We start from the raw sequence: 22847 nt of genomic DNA, 5'->3' as shown, positions 1-22847 counted from the left end.
AAAAAATAAAAAATAATAAATACACAAATAAAAAGACCTAAGTGTTTGTAAATATATGTGAAGAAACATATGGGAATAGCCGTATGCTTAACTCATTGAAACTACACTGTGAATAAATCGTCTTTCCAGCAACATCTTCTTTCATTAAGATGTGTTTGTAGACATTAAATGTTTGTAGACAGAAGTGTAGACTTTAAGGTATTGGAATGGCCATATGTTTAACTCATTAAAACTATACTGTGTGTTAACTTAAAAAATGTTATGAAGCATTTGCTTTTTTGTTTAGAACATCATTTGCCATATCTCTGAATTCAAGTTCCTCTGCTTGGTCATAGCTCAGGTAAAACCTTGCTTTGATCACCGTGGTCGTGAATAATGTCTTCCTTCTCAGAACTCCCACAGACCCCCTTATGTTTCTCTCTCATCACACTCATTGCTTTGTACTGGGACAGATCCATGTTCCAGAGGCCCTGAGGTTTAAGCAATTTGAGGAGACCTCTTTAGGAGAAGTAATTGAAAATGATTAACACAAAATTAGATATGAAAATGCGTATTTATTTAGAATAAAGAAATCACAACAAAATCAAGTCTTAATGAGTTAACGAATACAATGAATATTCAAAATCCAGAAAATAACATTTTTGTTCAGTAGCTACCTGGTGGAGTGACTTAATTGTAGAGAAAATGGAGATACAATTCAGTCTTTTTTCTGTTTTTATTGTTCATAAGTGGAACGACTAGACTGTAGAACTCCACATATAGATGGATTCCCTCTTTGTAGTACTGCTACCAGTTTGTGCCTCGAGACCTATGTATTCTATTATTTTGTGCAATTACCAACAAAAAGAAGGAAAAGATGGCACCTGTTCAAGTGTATTACCACTTATACTGTTATTAAAAGTATTCCTGACTTTGGAAAGTTCTGATCTGACCAACACTATTAGAACCAAATCCTCCATTTACAGTTCTACATGTCTGATTGGAAGAATTCTCCAGACTCATTTCTGGCTGCACACACGTCAAACCCTAGCATCTCCTCCAGGACCCACCTACTTCCTGGGCTGAGTGCCACAGGGCATGTTGCTGTCATGGTAAAGCCTCTGTTCTATACCCTCAAGCCATGAACTCAATGGGTCAGCGGGGGGGGGGGGGGGGGGGGTAGAAAGACATTTCTAGAAATCACTCCTAAACCAGTGTAGCTGGCAATCAATTCATTCTAAAAGGAAGTATTTGTGAGCCCTGTACATATATTTCAATAAACTCAACTACATGTGTCCTCAATACAACTTTTTTGTTGGGTCTCAAAAATGTCATTGGCCATTTCAAAGGTAGGGAAAGTCAGATGAGAAAGAGACGGTTTAACTTTAGTTTTAAAAAAAACTTCTCACTTTTCAAAGTTTACCGAATGTATGACCACGTAAGTATGATTATAGGGTCTCTCCCAAAGCTTTGGAAAGGGCCTGTGGAAGTGAGGGGCACTTACACTGCAGCTTCTTCATGTTAAATCTGCCTCTGATTTAACTTTACATTGTAATAACTTATGTCCTCATTAACTATGCCTTCATTATTGGACCAGGTTTTACACTTCCAATTCCTAATACAATTCTTTTCAAATAGAAGCAACTCATTGGAATTGACTAAGTAATTCATATACATTAATGGGCATGTTAGAAGAACCTGATCTCTCTCCCAACATGACCTGAGCGTGCAGTGGAATATTCCAGGCTATCTACCTCAAGGCTGCTGCTCTTCCTTGGTGGGTGGAGGTGTTGGGGCACCAGACACTAGTTTTGGTCTTGAGTCTCTCTGGAACCACAGGCCTTCTTCCACTGTCTCTAGATGTCTGAGGCTTCTTGGTGAAGATTTCTGGAAGGATCATAATTGATTAGTTTAAATAATATACTTTTAAATATAATTTAAAACTGATTACAGTAAGAGAATGGTTGATTAAATTACGATGCATCTGAAAAACGGAACTCTATGGTAAAATGGGTGAGATAGAACTATGACTTTTGAAATGGAAAAATATCCAGGGTGTATCATTACGTGGGGAAACAAAACAAAACAAAACAAACAAACAAACAAAAAACAGGAAAACGCTCCACTCCAAAATCAGTTCAAAGCTCTCCAAGCAGCACCTTGGCCTTCCAGCTTGTCTGCTCAGATATCCCCACTAACACTCACTCTTCTGCAGCCTCCATGGAACATCTACCCCCCAACGCGCTCTTTTTCCCTTTCCTTCCTATTCAGTTTGGATTCCAAGATCCATTATTTCAACTATTCTCTTGCATTCTACACTCTCTTGTCCCTTGTACTTTGCTTTCCCCTACCATTTTTTTTATTATGGTAAAATACACAAAACATAAAACTCACCATATTACCAATTTTTAAGAATACAGTTCAACAGCATCAAGTACATTCCCACTGTGGTGCAACCATCACCACCACTGATACACGCAACTCTCTTCATCTCGCAAAACTGTCTCCATTAAACACCAACTCTCCAATACCCCTCCTGCCAGTCCCTGACAGTCACTACTTTACTTGCCGACTTGATTCTGAGCAGTCTAGTCACTTCACATAAATGGAATGATATCGTATTGGTCTTTTTGTAACTGTTTTATTTCACTCACCAATTTTTTTTTTCAGTTATCTTGGAATTGATTTATACCAAGAGGAAAAAGTCGTAATGTTTTCATGCAATATATACTTCATTCTTTAAATGATACTTGTAACAAAGGGCAGAAAGAATTAAGGAATGCAGAACTTGTGATCCTTATGAAACACCATCATTTTGGGTTGTGCAAAGTTTAAAGAAATGTCTCAAATATTTTGAAACACTATAGTAGCCAATACATAGTATTGTACCTTTGGTAGGAATAGGAGTGCAGTTTAGGTCATGCTGGAACTACTCAAAGTCTTTAAAATCACTGAGCAAGAAAAGCAACATTGGACTTCCATGCTGACACTAAGTCATCTAACAAGGCTCATCCCCGCCACAGAAGAACTTCCCTCCTTTCCGAGGCTGAGTAATATTCCACGGTACATGTATACCACACTTATCTGGACACTTGTGTTGCTTCCACATGATAGACAGAATTTTTTTTTACATTTTATATCTCTTTATAGATATTTCTGTTTTGTTCACACATTGTTTACTTGGCTTTCTCCTCATCTTTTTTTAGTTATTTGAACATCCGTAAGACAGTTGTTTTTAAATCTTTGTCTAGTAGGTCTATCATCTGGTTTTCCTCTGGGACAGTTTTTTTCATCCTTCGAATGGATCATACTTTCCTATTTCTTTATATTTTTTTTTTTGTGAGTTTGTTGTTGGTTTTGTTGTTTAAAACTGCAAATTTTCTTTTAGTGATGTGATAACTTTGTAAATCATATCCTTCTCCTGCCCCAGGGTTCACTGATTTTTTTTTAATCTTTTTTTTTCCCTTTGATTTTTATAGGATGTCTCTATGCTGAGGATCAGCCTGAGGTATAAACTTAGGTCTTCTCAGGTCTTTTCTGAGCCTGTGCCTTTCCCTGGGTATGTATAGTAACTTTCTAATGGTCCCTGTATATGTGGTTCCTTTTGAATATTCTAATCTTTCATGTCTGACTCCCAACAGGGGACAGAGATAAAAATGAAAGAGGGGAGTCACCAGACCTTTAAATGCCCTGGAAGTCACTTCAGCCAGAGGGGGAGGGGTGTGCCACTGGTTGCAGTCCTCTCTCTCTGCACACTGCATGCAATCAGAGCAGCAATCAGGGATCAGTGCACAGGACAGGATTTTTATTGCCCATCCCAGCTTCCCAAAGTTGCACAGGCTGCTTTAGGAACACACAAGGCTGCTTGCCAGGGAGGGTGGCATTTTGGGGTAGCTGAAAGGATGTGGAGGTGGAAAAGGCACAGCCGCTACCACGCTGTGAGCTGAAATTGATTGAACTTAACCACAATTTACTGTCCAAGTTTTCCCTTGGAAGTTGCTTGACTTCAGAGTTCCAAAATAGTTAGTTACACAGGAGAGATTCTGTCAGTGCAATTATTGTCTAAGTGGGAACACAGATTCCTGTGCTCTCTGTTCTGCCGTCTTCCCAGAATCCTCACCGTAACTTTGGTTTTTAATGACACTTCCCTGTCTGGCAAAAACTTCAACTATGGACCAACCCAGTCCCACTCCTCCTTCTTGTTTGCAATCAGGCAGTTGAATCTACTAGAGAAAATTTCCATTTTCCTGGATATATTTCTAACCACCATAAACTAATGGTCACCAAGCCCAACTGGAATCTACCTAATGCCAACCAACCTTTTTCAAAAGAGTTGTATCCACTTCATATTTCTCTTAGTCTTTTTTCTTTTTAAAAATATGGAATATTTTAAATGCTCTAGAACATAAGTTCTAGGAAGCTGGGGATTTTGTTGTTGTTGTTCAGTTATCTATCCCCAGTTCTTAAAAGAGGGTTTGGCACATGCTAGGTATATATTTTGAATAAAATGACCCAGATAAGTATACAAATTAAAATAGAAAGGGCACTTGTACCCCCGTTTTATCAGATTTTAACATATTACCATATTCTCTTCACATTTTTATAAGAAATTAAGTATTGCAGGTAAAGTGGAAGCCTCCTATGTACCCTTCCTGGGTCCTGTTCACCTCTCTCCATTCCCATGAGAGTTGCTGTTGACAATCTAGTCTTTATCTTTCTTTTGTTCATTTCTGTTAGATATTGTCAAATTACTCTCCAAATATTTTGTACAAAGTAATATCTCCAACAGAAACATTTGAAAGTTCTCATTGTTCCACATCCAAGTGACCATTTGGTATTGTCAGAATTTACATATTTTTTCCAATCTCATAATGTGAAATGACAGATTTCTATTTTGCATTTCTCCAATTACTGGTAAAGGTTGAACAATTTTTTATGTTTATTGGTCATTAGACAATCCTTTTCTAGAAATTGCATCTCATATAACTTTGACTATTTTTAAAAATCAAGACTTATTCTTTAAGAGCACTTTAATATTCACAACAAAATTGAGGGGAAGGTACAGAGACTTCCCACATACCCCTGCATCCACACATTAATTATTAACCTCACCTCAAAAGTGGTATATTTGCTACAGCTGAGGGACCTACATCAGTAACCTACCTTATCACCCAAGGTCCACAGTTCACATTACGGTTCTCTCTTGGTGTTGTATATTTCATGGATTTGGACAAATATATAATGACATGTACCTATCATTATGGCATCATACAGAATTTTCACTGCCCTAAAAATCTCTTATGCTCTGCTTATTCATTCCTCACCTCCCACAATACTTTGCCTTTTTATTGAGATTTCTTCCTTCCTTCCTTTCTTTCTCTCTCTCTCTCTTTAATTTGTAGGTAACCATTATACACTCTGGCAACTAATCAGCTATATGCATTGTCAATATCTTTTTGTTGTTGTTGTTATCATAAATTTATGGTGTCTTAAGGGGTTTAATATTTTAAAGGAGTCAAATTTATCAATTCTTTCCTTGATTGCTTTTGTATGTTGAGAACCCTCTTCTCTCTATCTTCAAGTTTTAGTAACATTTATAATGCTATGATCTAAGTTTTTAGAATGTTACTCTAAACACTTAGTATTAATTCAGCCTGGGAAATAAGCTAAGAACTAAGTTTTATCTTTTCCCATACTGATAACTAATTTTTCCACCACCACTTTATTACTGCACTGGTCAGTAACACAACTCCTGACAAATACTAAATGTCACTGTATACATGAGACTGAGTTCTGTATTCTATTCTGCTGGGCATCTTGTCTATCTCTGTGCCAAAATCATATTAATCAGCATAATTTTGTAAAAAGTATCAATCTCTTCCCCAGCTTGTTCTTTAAATATTTTTAAGTTATTCTTGTCCTTTTCTCTACTATATGAATATTAAGGATACTTGTCGAGTTCTATATAAAACTGGGATGATATTTTAAATGGAATTGGGTTTTATGCTGAATTTATAAGTTAATTTGCAAACAATTACTTCTTTATTACAATGAATCTTCCAATCCAAAAACATGACCTTTATTCAACACTCCTCCATTTACTTGAGACTCCTGTTACTTAGACAATGATTTATTTTACTTATAATTGTCTAGTACAACTTTGTTGGATTTATCCTTAGGTAAAGGTTTTTGTTGTCATTGCAAAAAGTATGCTTTATGTGCTGCTTTTGTAATGGATTATTTGGAGAGTTATTGATTATGCTGAGCACATATGCAAAAATTTGGACCAACTTTCAATTTAGTTTTAGAATTTTATATTGGTTTGTTACTAGAAATAATATTACATTCAGGTTTTAGATGTATATAAATATGCATCAGGGCTTTCTTTCAAATTCTTTTACCTCCTATGTTTTTGTTCATCTACTGGATTGTCTAGAATGTCTCGCACACTGTTGAATAGAAGTGGTGACATGAAATAGCCTTATTTGGTCCCTGACTTTAATGTGAGTGTTTTTAAAGTTTCAACAATATGCATGATTATTGTATGTTTTGAATATTATGTTCCCTCCTGTTCCTAGTTTGCTAAGATTTTTAAAAATCATCATGAATTGATTTTTTAACATATGCGTTTTCTGAATTACAGAGATAATCATAAGATTGTCTTAATCTCTGTATTAAAAGATTTTAGAATTCTTTCTGAAATCACCTTGCTACTTCTGAGATGAACCCAACTTAAATGTAAGTGCTACTGAATTTGATCTCCAGCTATTTTATTTAGAATGTTTTGTTGCTGTGCTCATAACTGAAATGTATCTATACTTTTCTTTTCTTAACGTTTTCCCTGATCCCAACATCACGCTACGTTTAAAAAGTAGCTAAGTTGCTTTTCTTTTTTTCCCAGCTCTCTGAACTAATGTGTCTAAGTTGGAGACTATCCATACCTTGAAGATAAAATACTCAGCTATGAAATCATAAGTACCTGATGTCTTTTTGGTGGGGAAGAGAGCTTTGATTACTGATTTAGTCTATTTATGACTATCAGAATATTCATGTTATAAAATTTTTCATTCTGTTAATTTTTGTGATTCTTTATTTTAAAGAAGTTTTTAATCTAAATATTTAAATTTGGAGCATAAACCTGTTCATAATAAACATTTATGTTTTTTAAAAAATCTTGATCTGTCATTAGTGTTTTAAGTGAGCTGGGGGAAATCAGAGGAGGAGACAAACCATGAGGGACTGTAGACTCTGAGAAACAAACTGAGGGTTTTGGAGGGGTGGGGGTGGGGCTTTGAGTGAGCCTGGTGGTGAGTATTAAGGAGGGCACATATTGCATGGAGCACTGGGTGAGGTGCATAAACAATGAACTTTGGAATGCACACACACACATACAAAAATAAAATAAAATAAAATTAAACAAAAAAATAAAGTTAGAGAAAAATCTTTAAAAAATCATTTTTTTATTGTTTATCTTCTCTAATATTCCCTTATTTTTCACTTAATTAATTTTTATAAAATTATTTCTATTTCTTGCCTTCATTTTACATCTCTTTTCTAGCTTCTTAATCCAATCACTAGCTTATTTAAAAGAATATATATGTGTATAAATATATGTATTTTTTTAATAAAGGTATTTTGATGCTATACATTCAACTTTAAGTGCCATAACTTTAGTGGTTTATCATGTAGTACATTCTTTGCTGCTTAGTGCTACCTGTAATTTCTAGTGTGATTTCCTCTTCAACTTATGTTATTTAAGTTTCCAAGCATATTTTCTCTATCTTTATGTTGCTGATTTCTAACTTAATTTCATTCAGGTTAGAGAATTTCTATGTCAACAATTCTTTAAAAAGCATTATTTCCTTTGTTATTTGGTACATAATTAGTATTTGAAAATACTCTAAAGTTTTTGAAAAGAAAATATATCTCCTATGGGAAGGGATGTGTAGCCCTCTCTATAAAACTATTAGATCAAGCATATTAATTTTGTGTTTTATGATAGAAAAATGACTGGTCCACACTATTTGTAAGCAAAGGTACACTGTAGTATTGTAGGTGAGAACAAATCATGTAGTGAATATCGAGTAAGTTATGAATGAGGTTGCAGAGCAACAACTCTTAGATGCAACTTATAGGTTTTATTATTTTGTACTATGGTTGGTTACACTTAACAATTTATCTAAACCTTATCTTGAAACTTACACTAAAGCACTAAAACAGAATTCCAAAAGCCATCTGAAGAAAAAATGTGGTTTGAAGTTTCTGAATCTAAATCAGCCTTGGAAATATGTCTCTTCGTCTCTAGTATACACAGTGCAAAACTTTATATAGCTTGTGTGGTGGGCAGAAGGATGACCCCCTTGGAGATGTCCATGTGCTAGTCCTAGAGGCTGTGAATATGTTACCTTACATGGCAAAAGGGACTTGGCCGACATGATTAAGTTAAGGATTCTGAGATGAGGAGATTATCCTGATTATCTGGACCAACCCAACGTAATCACAAGTGTTCTTAGAAGTGAAAAAGAAAGACAAGAAAGTCAGAAAGTTTTATAGATGCAGACAGCTGGCTCTGAAGATAGAGGAAGGTGCCACGAACCAAGCAAGGCATGTGGCCTCTGGAAGCAGAAAAATGCATAGAAATGGATTTTCTCCTAAAGTCCATGGCCCTTGATTTTAGCCCAGTGGGAACCATTTTGGTCAGAAATGTTTGCTTCCCATTTTCATTCTTATTATAGGTTATCTCAACTTAATATTTTCCACCATATCTTTTGTTTTCCTTAACAATTTTTGTTTGCTCTATTCATTTCTTCTAATGGTTCATTAAAATCTTCAACGAGGATTATAAATTTGTCAATGTATCCATGTGATTTTGTCAATTTTTGGCTTTACATATTTTGATGCTATGTCTTGAGCTAATTCACGATTGGTTTGTTTTTTTGGTGATTATTCCTCTATTATTATGTAATTTCCCATTTTATCCCTTCCAGTGGCTTTTGCCCTAAATTCAATTTGACCTCTATTAATATTGTACTAATATAGTAAATATAGTAGAATTCACTCTTGCCCAGCACACGCTCCCTCAGCGTTCATCTCTATGTGTAAAAACCGCTTTCTACAAGAACCTGTGACTTTCTGCTCGAGGGCTTTTTTCCCTGGCCATGGTAGAAAACTTATCCATAAGGCAAGCCAAGAAAGCCAAAGAGCTAATGTCCCCAGAGCCACTGCTCAGCAATGACGGTTACAGAGTTGGTCAATAAACACTCAAGCTTCCTTGTTCCTCAGGTGAGTTGGCTCTGAGGCACATTTTCTCTGTCTCCCAGAGTCCCTCAGGAGACTGTTCTCCAGTTGCCTAAAGTGGTAAGTGGCTGACAACACCTCTTTGATCAATCAGCTTCCTTCTTTCCCCTTTCTCATGTCTCCACTTCTCTGCAGATGTTTCTTGAGATGCCCTTTCAGTTAACTACCTGCACTTGAACCCTTGCCTCCAGGCCTGCCATTTAGCTTCCTTTGGCTTATTATGCTTCTAAGTATACATTTTCTCACTCTTCATTATAAATCCTTTATGTGTTTTAAGGTTCTTTTCTTATGAGAAGCATATAGCTGGCTTAAAAAAAGGAAAGCCCAATCTGGAAATTTTTGTCTGTTAAAATTTTGATCTGGAGGTTGACCAGCTCCTCTCATTGGCTAAATATGGCCTGGAATCTGTTTTTGCATGGCTTGCAAGCTAGGATTTTTTTTTTTTTTTTTTTAGGTCTTTAAAAGATTTAAAAGATTGAAGAAACTGTATGTGACCCACAACACCAAATATATTTATTATTTGGTCCTTTACAGAAAAATGTTGCCAGCTGCTGGTTTAATCCACTCATATTTTTTGTGACTGTTGGTATATTGCATGTTATTTCCAACACTGGTAATTTTATTTTATTTTATTTTTTTAAGATTTTATTTATTTTTAAGAGACAGAGAGAGAAGTGTGAGAGAGATCATGAACTGGGGGAGAGGCAGATAGAGAGAGAGAGAGGCAGGCTCCCTGATGGGCAGGGAGCCCGATGAGGGGCTCCATTCCAGAACCCTGGGATCACTACCTGAGCTGAAGGCAGATGCTTAACTGACTGGGCCACCCAGGCGCCCCAACAGTGTTAATTTTAATTTATTCTCATTCCCTTTGTAGTTTCCTTTTTTCTTTCTTCTGTTGGATTGATAAAGTTTTCATCTTCCTATTTCTCCCTTCCACTTGTTCAGAATTCTATTCTTTCAGAGATCACCATTAAAATTTAAAAATACGTTCCTACCTCTAATTTCTTTTTAAAGCTAAATCTAAAGCTGTTCAGCATTAACCTTCTCCCACTGAATACTTCATATTGTTATTTAAAGTTTCAATTTTGGGTGTGTGGGTGGCTCAGACAGTTGACCCTCAGATTCTTGATTTGAGCTCAGGTCATGATCTCAGGGTTGTGAGATTGAGCCCCACATCAGGCTTTCCACTCAGCACTCTCTCCCTCTCCCTCTGTCCCTCCCTGCTCATACACTCTCTCTTTGTGTCAAAATACACACACACACACACACACACACATTCTTTAATTTAATCTTTTATAGTAGTTTTTAAAAGTTTTTAAACTTTTCAAGTAGTCAGTAGTTAATAAACTATCTTATTTCTACTGACATCTGTGTTCATCATTATCTTGTATCCATACCTTCCCTCTGGGTTCATTTTTTTCTTTTTAAGTGTATCTTGCAGTGACAGTCTATGATTGGTTGATTCTTTAAATCTTTGTGATTATAAAAATGTCTATTTATCTATTTTTAATAGTTTTGTTAAAGATAAAGTGTTAGATTGATAGTTAATTTCTCTCCGGGTCATAAAGACATTACTGCCTTTTCACATCTATTGTAGTAATGACAATCTTCCATTAGTGCATCCGGTGATCCTCTGCATGGAATCTTTTATTCCTGACAGCTTTTAAAGGTTTTTCTCTTTACTCTTGATGTTCTTCAATTTCATTGTTTTATACTTATTTTCATCTTGCCTGCTACTAGTGTGCTTAAAAAAAAAAAAAAAAACGATTTATTATAGAGAGAAAGAGAGAGAGAGCCTGTGTCGGGGTGGGAGAGGGAGAACCTCAAGTCGATTCCACACTGAGCATGGAGCTTGAAGCCGGGTTCAACCCCACAACCCTGAGATCATGACCTGAGACATTTACCAGACTGAGCCACCCAGGCACCCCAACTACCAGTGTACTCTTTTTAAAAAAATAACATACAATATATTATTTGTTTCATGGTACAGGTGTGTGAATCCTCAGTCTTCCACAATTCACAGCACTCACCATAGCACACACCCTCTCCAATGCCCCTCCCCCAGCTGCCCCATCCTTGCAAGCCCCCTCCCCTCCAGAAACCCTCAGTTTGTTTCCTGAGATTAAGAGTCTCTTATGGTTTGTCTCCCTCTCTGGTTTCCTCTTGTTTCTTTTTTCATGAGCGTTCATGCTGTCTTCCAATCCAGGAGGGTCACAGAAATGAAGGAGGAGTGTGTGTGATAAGGAAGGTGGAAGTCGGGCAGGGCCACCAGTCAGAGGACACAAACAGTGCACTTGCTCTGGTCACAGGGGCGGCTAACTGTGGAAAGTCAGGGGAGTAAGAGAACTAGCCAAATGGCTGAGAGCTTATTAACTTGCTCAGATGGATGCTTCGATACCAGCACGTCAGAGTCAGTAAACGGCTATTCCAACGGGAACATGGTACAGAGCACGCATCCCTCTGCTCCCAGTTATATTTGGGTGCCCTAACTTGGCAGAAAAAGGCCTTTACAGTTATCACTCCATTGTTGTCCTACTCCCTGCTCCCTCCAATGAGAACTGATCACGCTTCTCTTTGAATTGGATCTTCCTGTTTCTCATAGGCTGTGGCCAGTCCTCTTCTCCTGTACAGAATGTTTTCCCTCTCTCCTCCTTATGTCTCCTGCCTTTCTCCTACTTTTCCTTTAGGTCTTCGCTTAAACAGGGAAACTCATAGGAAGTGTTTTCTGCCCCCCAAGATCAGACAGAGACAGCACCTTTCTGATGTGTCTGCACAGCACCTGTTTACCCCCATGTAGCACCTGTCATACAGTTTTGAAACTATCACTTTTCATGGTTATCTCCCCCAGCAAGACTATGTGGTTCTCAAAGACAAGGGCTGAATATCATTCACAGATGTACCCCAGCACCTAGCACAACGACTGACACACAGAGGGTAGTTTGTAGATGGTTCTGGAATGCATGATGAGTAAATGGCTGCAGAATGGATGAATGTGAACAGGTCCAAGAAGGCAGCTGAGTCACGGACAGCCTAAGCAGGCATGGTTATGCAGCTGGTTAAGTCCCAAATGCACCAAAGAAGAGTATGTGTTTGGCTCCGGAGTCAAGCAACTTTGGAGGAGACCAGGAGGTCTTGCTATCACAGCTGAGTTGTATTAAGCAAGGTGAGGTCAAAGGCAAGGTAAAACCATCAAGTAGACAGAGTTGGTCTATGGGAATTCCAGCCTTTCCTTTCTGATGCTTTCACCGATTCCTGCTGTAGCAGTTCCTTATTTAAGCTGACTCCAGACAACAAACTCCCGTCACCTTTTTCCTCCTTTCTACACTACCAGCTCTCTAGACATCTTATCTGTGAAATCCCAGGCACTGATTGGTGAAAGACGCAATCATGAGTATGTTAACCGCAAGATGTTCTCAGAAACACAGGCAGCTACCCATTCTGCTGCTAGTCAGATGGGCAAGAACCTCTGCATTCACTTCACGGAAGATCAGAGAACCTCCTAGGGGGACACAAAAATCAGCCTGAGAGAGGCACTGAGGTGTTACGGACAAAGTGCCTGCTCTAATTTCAGTGGTCTGGACCTGATCTTTAATGATGCACAAACCATATGTATACATTTTCGACCAACTGGAATCTATCATTTCTCTTAAGTCAGCTATTCTCTGGGCTTTGTTCCCTGTAAGGGAAGGAAACCTTGAGATATTCTCTCTTTTCAAACCTACATCCTCAGAAATCTATACCAATACTTTAATGAAGGGACTCGATTCTCCTCCAAGAACCACTCTGTGACAAAAGTATGTTTGGGTATAGCCTAATGTACTCATAATATATACAGCCACACAACAGAGCTAGAGTCCTGGTAGCCTGTTATTTACAGTAATTGTAGATTGTGAGTGGACATTTTAAAGAGAAGCTTACAAGTTAGTTGTACTTTCTGGTAGTAATTACCTCCCACAAACATGACTCACTTCGGCAGTTTAAATGCAAGAGTTGGGTGTCCCAAAATCAACAGTCTTATAAATAAATCTCTGAATCATGCACTGAATGCATAAATGCTTAAATATTTCTCCCTGATCTCAAAGACAGCTTTAGATTTAAGATTTTATGCCTTAAAATTCCTGAAGGGGGGAGAAGCACAAAGTTTAGGGAAGTCTCTGCTGTACTGTACCAAAGTTTCTGCACTTTGGAAGTCAAAGTCATCGTCTTTGCAGGAAGAGACAGAAACTCCAGCAACCACAATGTTGGGTGTATGGTTTCTTCAATCCGGGAGAGGAGGCTGCTTTTTGTGCTAATGCAGCCCATTTGTTTCACTCACAGGATAGACTTTTATGGTAATACAGCAACCTTCAAGCTGTTGGGTGGGACAGCCCAGAAGTCTCGGGGGTAATAGAACACGTAACTGAAGAAACGTGGCTGTGTCAACGAGGAATGGCGAAGAAAGAACAATCCGTGCCAGAATGACATATTCCCTTTTTTGGAATGCTCCCTCAAAGGCATTGTGTATCTCAACAAGCTTTGGCTTTCCAATCCATGAAACATATTTTTTTACATTAAAAAAAAAGCACACTTTGGAAGTATTAGCAGAAATTTCGGCACTGATGTCATCCACCTACTAGATTCATTTTTCGGTTAAGTCCTAAAGTTTTCTTTGGGTCTATTGGAAATGGAGCTATCTCAGAATTCTCCGTCTTTTTCTCACTCTATCCATGTATTTAGCACGTAATGTTAATCACCCACACAGGCCGAAGAGTAAAATCTAGATTCTGAACTCTTACCACCTGCCTTACTCGTGTCGCTATAGATCCTGTTCTTTATCCCTGTTCAAAACTGCCACGCGGCAGCCGGCCGAGCACTAAATCCTACAGAATGTGCAGTGTCAGAAGAGAACTGCTGCTGTTGAAATTCTTTTTCAGGGTTTTCCTGAACTTGATGTCTATTTTGTTCCTGTTTTCCTCTCTCCAGCTGCTTCTGTTGCATTCCCATCTCTTGGAAAGATTCAGAGAATTACAAGGTTCCTCTGTGGCCAAGGGGAGAGACGCCTGCCAGGATGCTGAACTTCTGGTGAAGGTTACTGAATGCGACAAAATGAACTAAGTACAGTAAATTATAATGTTGGCGCACACAGATGAATAGCCAATGGCGATGGCATTTTGTAGAGAGATCTGATATCACATAATAACACGACTACATCTAGCCAGAGAGGAGCAGGGTGAAATACCTCTGGGGCATGCAGCAATTCCGTGGTTATGCAAGGAACAACCCAAAGCTCAGAGCATCCCAGAATAATCCTCATGACAAAGAACTGGCATGGGCTGCACGTATTAGAAACACCATGTATAGCTCAGCATCACAGGCCAGAAACTTACCACTCAGCTCTCATTAAAAGCCCTTTGAACAAGAGGGAAAAACCAGGCCCACACAGTTTATTCTTTTGAATGCAAAAATGATCACCTTTAATTGACTCTGGATTCATAGCATGACCAAATATGGGGAAAATTCCCTTTATATATCCATAGGGATTCTTACAGTATCCAGGATATTATTTCTGGTACAAGAAAAGTTTAAGTTTGAATGGAAAAAACCTATTTTGGAGGACATTCATCCCATGTCCATTCACAAATCATTTTTTAAACAAGAGTAATTTACTGCTAAGGACAGGGCTCCAAGGGACCTTAAAAGGCATCTGGGCAGAAGAGATGTGGTCTTGAGGCAAATCATAAAAGACTTGGGGTGAGGACACAGGATATTCACTGACCCTCCGATCCGAGCCTCCTTGGCCAGAGAAAAAGTGAGGTCCTATCCCCATAGACAGTAGTAAATCCTTCATTTTTTTAAAATCACTTTCAAAATAGTACCAAACTGTATGAATTTTCCCTGTAACTAAGAGAACGTACCTTACAAGGACTTGTAATTACATCATTAATATAAAAAAAAGTGTTAATCTGATCCTAAAAAATAGAAGAGAATGTAAGAACATGCTTCCAGGAATAAGTGGGGTAACTCTTTTTTGCAAATGTTATTGCTACGTTCCGGAATTGGAAAACTGGTTCATATAAAGATGTTAACTTTTCCCAAATTTTCTTTCTCTCAGGATCTCCTCAAATGCTCTCAGCTTCACCTGCCTGCCTTTGCTTCACTGACCGTCCTGTGTTGGCTTTGCCTGGGCTCTCTCTGGGGTTTCTCTCTGATATGTAGACATGACACGCCGTGAGACTCACTGGGCATTGCTGGGTCATTTTCAAGCTTGAAGTGTATGGAATAGGCTCCCGGGGAGGTGATATTTTAACCAAAGACACATGAGGGCCGGCAGGAAAAAATCTTTCTTCCTCCCCCTGGATTGACTGGTTTGAAGTCCAACTTCCCAGAAGGCAGTACCAATGAGGTTGAACAGTGAGCTGCTCAGAGCAGCAGTGAACTAGGTGACTGACACCTTCTTGCATAGGCTTCCTCTTCTTCCTTGCATCACTGCCTTGTCCCTCACAGTGTCCCTTGCAGTTGCACACCCTAATATGCTTAAGTCCTTTGTCTTGGCTTCTACTTTTTGGAGAAGCCGGACGAAGACAGGCTTTTCCAGGGAAAATACTACTGTGCAATTCATTTGGAAGAATAAACCATTACAAATAGTGTTCAGTTGCTTTATTAAATATAAACAGGATAAAGGATTAGCCTAACAAATATTAATATGTATTATAAATCTGCAATGACTAAATCCGTATGCTTTTCATGTAAGGAGAGCTAGGCAGAAAACTCAGCTAGGTAGAGCAACTCAGAATCAGATGCCTACTGTGTGTCTGGCCTATACCGTGCACTGTAAATGAATGATTTCAGTCCTCACCAGGGCCCTGTGTAGTAGGTATCATTTAGTCATCATTTGCAAATTAAAAGAAACTCACTCGAGGACTAAGTACTGTCCCGTACTCACCCAACCAATCACCCAACCAGTATATTGTAGAGATAGGATTTGAAGTTTTTTATAATAGATACATAGTAATATTTAGTGAAAAAATAAGTATATATATGTATATATATGTGTGTATATATATATGTAAAATTCATAAATAATAAAAGTTAAAATACATAGATTAAAAAGTTTAGGAGGAAAGCAGTACATATTCTGTTTTGTTTGTTTCCAGCTTGGGATTAAAGACAACTTTTTTCTCTATATAACTTTTTGTACTGTGGTAGACTCAATGCTACGTGATCACACAAAGCATTTTACTCCTGCTGTGGACACACAGGAGGACTACATTTCCCAGCATCTTGCCAGGTATGGTCATGTGACCTATTCTGGCCACTGGGATATGGGCGTTAGGTGTCAACTATTGCCAGGCCTGGCCCTGACAGGCTGCACAGACTCAGGCTCATGGTTCCAAGATCCCAAAGGACTCCAGACCCCCAGAAGGCAGTGGAGCCTCTAAAGGAAAGAGGTTAGATCCTGGTTGCTGCTAGAAGAGTAACCCAACCAGCAGGAATGTGAGATGAAGGAGAAGTCTTCTATTGTGTTCATTTCTCAGAGAGGCTACCAAGCTTCAGGGTTATTTGTGTTAGAGTCATTTTACTTATTATTTTTTGGGGGGTAGCAGCAGAGGGAAAGGGAAAGAGACTACCTTAAGGGGGCTCCCCACTCAGCATGGAGCACAAGTGGGCCTCAGTTGCACAACCCTGAGATCATGACCCGAGCCCAAATCAAGAATTGGAGGCTCAAGTCGGTGAGCCACCCAGGGGCCCCTGTGTAACAGTCATTTTAATTATCTTCATAAATATACATACTTGCCATTTTTAAAAAATTGAAAGTAATTCAAACAAAATACAGCAACATTAGTTATTTTGCCCAAGAATTCCAAATTTAGCTGGTGATTTTTTTTAACTCCCTTAAAATTGTAAGAATTGAATTGCCCATTCAAGGCAGTAATAATGACAGCAGCACTAGAAACAACAATAATTAACTCACTTTAGATGTAAAACTTCACAAATTTTCATAATTGTACATAGTCACATAACGACAATCAATATCTGGAAGTTTCAATCACTCCTAAAAGTTCCCCTGTGGTGATCACCTCCCCCAGGATCCTGCCCCTAGGCAACCATGGACCTATAACACTGTATTTTGCTTAGAGTTTCACACAAATGGAATCACACAGACCTAACATTTTGTGATTGATGTTTTAAAAGATTTAATTTATTTATTTGAGAGAGAGAGTATGAGCAGGGGAAGGGGCAGAGGGAGAGGGAGAAGCAAACTATCTTCCCAGCAACCTGAGGTGGGGGGAGGTCCCAGGATCCTTAGCTGAAAGCAGATGCCTAACCGACTGAGCCCCCAGGCAACCCCATGATTGACGTTCACTTAACCTAATGTTTTTGAGATTCAACCATGTTGTTGCATATATTAATATTCTAATTCCTTTAATTGCTGAGTAATAGCAATTAAATATATTATAAATAATATTATAAATAATAGCAATTATAATTGCTAATATAATACAATATATAATAAAAAATAGCAATTAAATATATTATAAATAAATAATATATTAATGTTCTGACCCCTTCTTCTTGCCAGTAATAGAGTGCTCTAAGTTCTAGTTGTGTGCCCACAGCCCAGTTCAAGACTACCTTCTATAGGTGTGGCTGCATAACTAAATTCACTCCAGGGAGAGGTGGGCAGGAAGAGTAAACAGTATATCCAATTTCCAGGCAAGCTGCTCCCAAATGGCAAGTTGCTCATCCTGAATTTCTCCTTCCTGCAAGCTGGAAAATTTGATAACCACAGCAACCTTGGAAGCAACACGGTCAGGGTGGCGGAGCACCCCTATCACCCTGACTCACCCACCTATGGATTGCTACCAGGGAAATAAATAAATTTCTATCTTACCTAAGCCACCGTAGTTTGGATCTCTTAGTTACAGCAGCCAAGTAATTATTAGTCTGACAAATGTGCTCCCCATGAAGCAGGGGCTATATTTTATTTCTCTTTGTAACCTCATCATGATCTAGCTCAGTGGCTTATATTGAATAAGCTTTCAGTAGCTGTTTACTAGAATAAATATTGAATAAATGAGCAAATGAATTCCATGTATGTATAATGTTAGCACTGAGAGAAATATTTAAAATTTCAAAATCTCACATTGCTTTTATTTTTTAAACAACATCAAATGAAAGTATGTTCTGCAAGATTTGGCCTTGACACATCACAATATGCCTAAAGCTAAAGCTGGTAATGTCAAAAGTACAGAAAACAAGATGATTTTCAAAAATGGTACATATATCATAACACTTCAGAGTTTTTTCAGGTTTTAAAGTATTATAGAATTATAAAATAATACAATCAAGGATAAATTATTATGTATCAACCATTTAAAGTAATTTTACATACAAATTTACATTTTCCAAGTGTAATTTTGTTCTTTCCAAGAAAAGCGATCAATTTCCAAATCAGTTGAAACATTGCTATAACAATTAACTAGAAATATGTTTCATAAAGGGTAATCAGTATGAATCTAAGGGCTTGATCTCCCACTGAAACAAAAGTGGCACCTTGCTGACAAAATCTGGTCAAAACAATTCCTAAATTTATCCTGCATTTCTTGGAAAAATTAACTGTGTGAAAAACTATAAATGGTTTAAAATGTTATTTAATTCATCTCTAGTTACTACAATTAACTTAAAGACCTAGGTCAATTTTTTCTTTGTGTTATTTCACAAATACAATTTTTAAAAGACCGTTGCTGTTCATGACTAACCTATTTAGCACCAGTCATTCTTTCTGCTATTAAAGCTTTAGTGAAAAGCTCTCTCTTGCTCTCTTTTTTAAAGATTTATTTATTTGAGAGAGAGAGAACACACACGTGAGTAGGGGGAGGGGCAGAAGAGAAGGAGAGAATCTCAGGCAGACTCTCCGCTGAGTTTGGAGCCCAATGGAGGGCTCAATCCCACACCCTGAGATCATGACCTGAGCCAAAATCAATGTCAGAGGCTTAAGCAACTGAGGCACTCAGGCACCCCCAGGAGCTCTCTTTTTAATGTGAAAGCAACAAAATTTAGTGTAGAGGCTAGATGTTGATATAGAAATACCGAGTTTTAGGGCTTATGCTATTGTCAAATGTCAGTGTCTTGTTTATACCAGAGAAGCTAAGCCCGTCCAGCTCTTAGGAAATCCTACAAAGGGTTCCCTTTGCTCTTACTCCACTGGGTTCCAAGGGTGAAGTTTTTTCTTAAGGTCAAACTAATCCTTGGCAACTATAATTGTATGTTATTACCATCAATTTACTTAGTAAAATTAAGCACTTGTTAGAGTACATTCTAACCCTAAAAAACAGCAAATCAATCTCCATCCCCAGTAAATGTTGTTTTAAATGTAATGATTGATTAGCATCCTTTTAATCTAATAAACTATAAATGGTATGTTCTCATTGAACTCACATTGATATTTCAAACTACTTACCCTTCTTTCATTTAGGATAATGAAAAATCACTTAAGGTTATTTACATGGCTGGCATGTAAAGTTAAAGTAGCTATTCATCACTAAAACATTATGTGCAAGTAATAAAATGGCATTTCATTGTGCAGGCATATGTCACTTTATTGTGCTTCACACATATTGCTTTTTTTTTTTTTTTTTTTTTTTTAACAAATTGAAGGTCTGTGGAAACCCTGAGAAGAACAAATCTACTGGCGCCATTTTTCCAATACCATCGGCCCACTTTGGAATATTGCAGGAACTACCAAAATGTGTAGTTCCTGCAATATTCCAAGATTTTTCATTTTTATTCATTTGTTATGGTGATTAGGGATCAGATCTTTGGTGTTACTATTGTACTTGTTTTTGGGTGTCACAAAATGTACCCATGGATGATGGCAAACTTAATAATGGTTGTGTGTTCTGGCTGCTCCACACACTGGCCATCCCCACTCCTCTTTTCCCCTCTCCTCAGGCTTCCCTATTCCCTGAGACACAATAATATTGAAATTTGGCCAGTTAATAACCCTACAATGGCTTCTAAATGTTCAGGTGAAAGGAAGTATCACATGTCTGTCACTTTAAAACTAAAGCTAGAAATGATTACATTTAGTGAGGAAGGCATTATAAAAAAATCTGAGGTAGGTGGAGAGGAGAAGGGAGTTTGGGGAAATTGGAGGGGGAGACAAACCGTGAGAGACTGTGGGCTCTAAAAAACAATCTGAGGGTTTTGAAGGGGTGGGGGATGGGAGGTTGGGTGAGCCTGGTGGTGGGTATTAAGGAGGACATGTATTGCATGGACCACTGGGTGTGGTGCATAAACAATGAATTCTGGAGCACTGAAAAGAAATTTAAAAAATTAAAATTTAAAAAATAACTGAGCTAGGCCAAAATCTAGGCACCAGTTAGTCAAATTGCATGCAAAGGAAAAGTTCTTGATGGGAATTAGAAGTGCTACTCCAGTGAACACCTGAATGAACGATAAGACAGTGAACTAGCTTGATTGTTGACATGGAGAAAATTGAGTGGCCTGGATAGAAGATCAAACCTCCATAACATTAAGCCAAAACCTAATCCAGAGCAAGGGCCCGACTTTATTTAATTCTATGAAGGCTTAGAAAGGTGAAGAAGCTACAGAAGAGAAGTCTGAAGCTAGCAGAGATTGGCTCATGAGGTATAAGGAAAGAAGCCATCTCCATAAAAGAATAGAGCAAGAGGAAGCAGCATGTGCTGATGTAGAAGCTGCAGCAGTTCTCCAGATCTAGCTCAGATCGTTAGTGAGGGGGGCTACACTAAACAACAGATCTTCAATGTAGGTGAAACAGCCTTCTGTTGGGAGACGATGCCAACATAGTACTTTACGAGCAAGAGAGAAGTCAATGCCTGACTCCAAACCTTCAAAGGGCAGGCTGCCTTTCTTAGTAGGGTCTAATGCTCATTAATTGTTGAGGCTAATGCTCATTAATTGTTCTGAAAATCCTAGAGCCCTTAAGGATTACATTAAATCTACTCTGCCTGTGTTCTATAAATGGAACAACAAAGCCTGAATGACAGCACATCTGTTTACAACATGGTTTACTAAATATTTTAAGGCCACTATTGAGACCTTCTGCTCAGAAAAGAAGATTCCTTTCAAAATATTAGTGCTCACTGACAATGCACCTGGTCATCCAAGAACTCTGATGGAGATGGACAAGATTAATGTCTTCATGCTTGCTAACACAACATCCATTCTGCAGTCCATGGATTAAGAAGTAATTTTGATTTCAAGTCTTATTAAGAAATACTTTTCATAAGGCTATAGCTGCCATACATAGTGCTTCCTCTGATGGATTTTGGCAAAGTAAACTGGAAACTGAGTCATGGAAAGAAAACTTTCCTTCTGGAAAGGAGTCACCATTCTAAATGCCATTAAGAATATCTATGGTTCATGGAAATAGGTCAAATATTAACATTAATAGGAATTTGGAAGGAGTTGATTCCAGCCCTCATGGAGGACTATGAGGGATTCAAGACGTCAGTGGAGGCAGTCACCGCAGGTGTGGTGGAAGCAGCAAGAGAACTATGATGAGCAGAGGAGCCTAAAGATGGGACTAAAGTGCTCATGATAAAACTTGAACAGATGAGCGGTTGCTTCTTATGGCTGATCATAAAAAAGTGGTTCCTTGAGATGGAATCTGCTCGTGGTAAGGATTCTGTGAAGATGGTTGAAATAACAACAAAAGATTTAGAATATTACATAAACTAAGTTGATAACGCAGTAGCAGGGTCTGAGAGGATCAACTCCAATTCTGAAAGAAGTTCTACCGTAAATAAAATGCTATCAAACAGCGTCACATGCTATAGAGAACTAGTTCATGAAAGAAAGAGTCAATAAGGGGCAAAATTCACTGTTGTTCACCCCTGCCTTCAGCAACCACCACCCTGATCAGTCAGTAGCCATCTACCTCAAGACAAGACCCTCCGTGAGCAAAAACATTATGACTTGCTAAAATCTCAGATGATAGTCAGCAATAAATTTTAGCAATTTAGCAATAAATTTAGCCGTAAATTTTAGCAATAAATTTAGCAATAAATTTTTAAATTACAGCATGTTCATCAGCTTTTTAGACATATGACTATTGTACACTCAATAGACCACCATCCAGTGTACATGTAACTTTTATATGCACCGGCAAACCAAAAATCTCATTTGACTCACTTTATTGTGACACTAGCTTTATTGCAGAGGTCTGGAACCAAAACCACAGCATCTCCGAGGTATGCCTGGACTCAAAACTAGTTGTTCTAATGTGAATTTTAAGTAGGAACTGAGCTAAATATATTCCCCCATGTAATTTCTCCTCAAAAGCCTTAACAAACTGTTATTTGCAGAAGAATTTCAACAAATAATGATTATTTGCCCTACAATTAAAACTAGAATGGCTGCTTGACATTTAGAACTCAAAATGGAAAGTTCTTTTTATCCACCCTGCCTACCTTTGGGATTGCACTTATCTTGCTATTTGCCTGTGAGGGACTCAGCTCGTTTCCGACTTAGGGTCACAGAGCCTTGGAAAACTATTGTGTAATTTGAAAAATTACCATTTTACCAAAAGGGGTTTGCCTAAGGAC

The 22847-nt window shown here is 38.0% G+C and overlaps 1 long non-coding RNA gene across 1 annotated transcript in view; it reads right to left on the bottom strand.

Annotated features, from left to right (window-relative positions):
• Nucleotides 1–579: 579 nt before the first annotated feature.
• The window catches only part of LOC116594234, a 70763-nt gene continuing 48495 nt past the window's right edge, over nucleotides 580–22847 (bottom strand). The window contains exon 4 of the long non-coding RNA XR_004287114.1: nucleotides 580–1866. This is a non-coding gene — a long non-coding RNA (uncharacterized LOC116594234). The remainder of the gene's footprint in view (nucleotides 1867–22847) is intronic.

The sequence above is a fragment of the Mustela erminea genome, chromosome 6, assembly GCF_009829155.1.
Source record: "Mustela erminea isolate mMusErm1 chromosome 6, mMusErm1.Pri, whole genome shotgun sequence".
In the NCBI taxonomy this organism is placed as follows: domain Eukaryota; kingdom Metazoa; phylum Chordata; class Mammalia; order Carnivora; family Mustelidae; genus Mustela; species Mustela erminea.
Note: the sequence above shows the minus strand (reverse complement) of the source record. Positions and strands in the feature narration are given on the sequence as shown.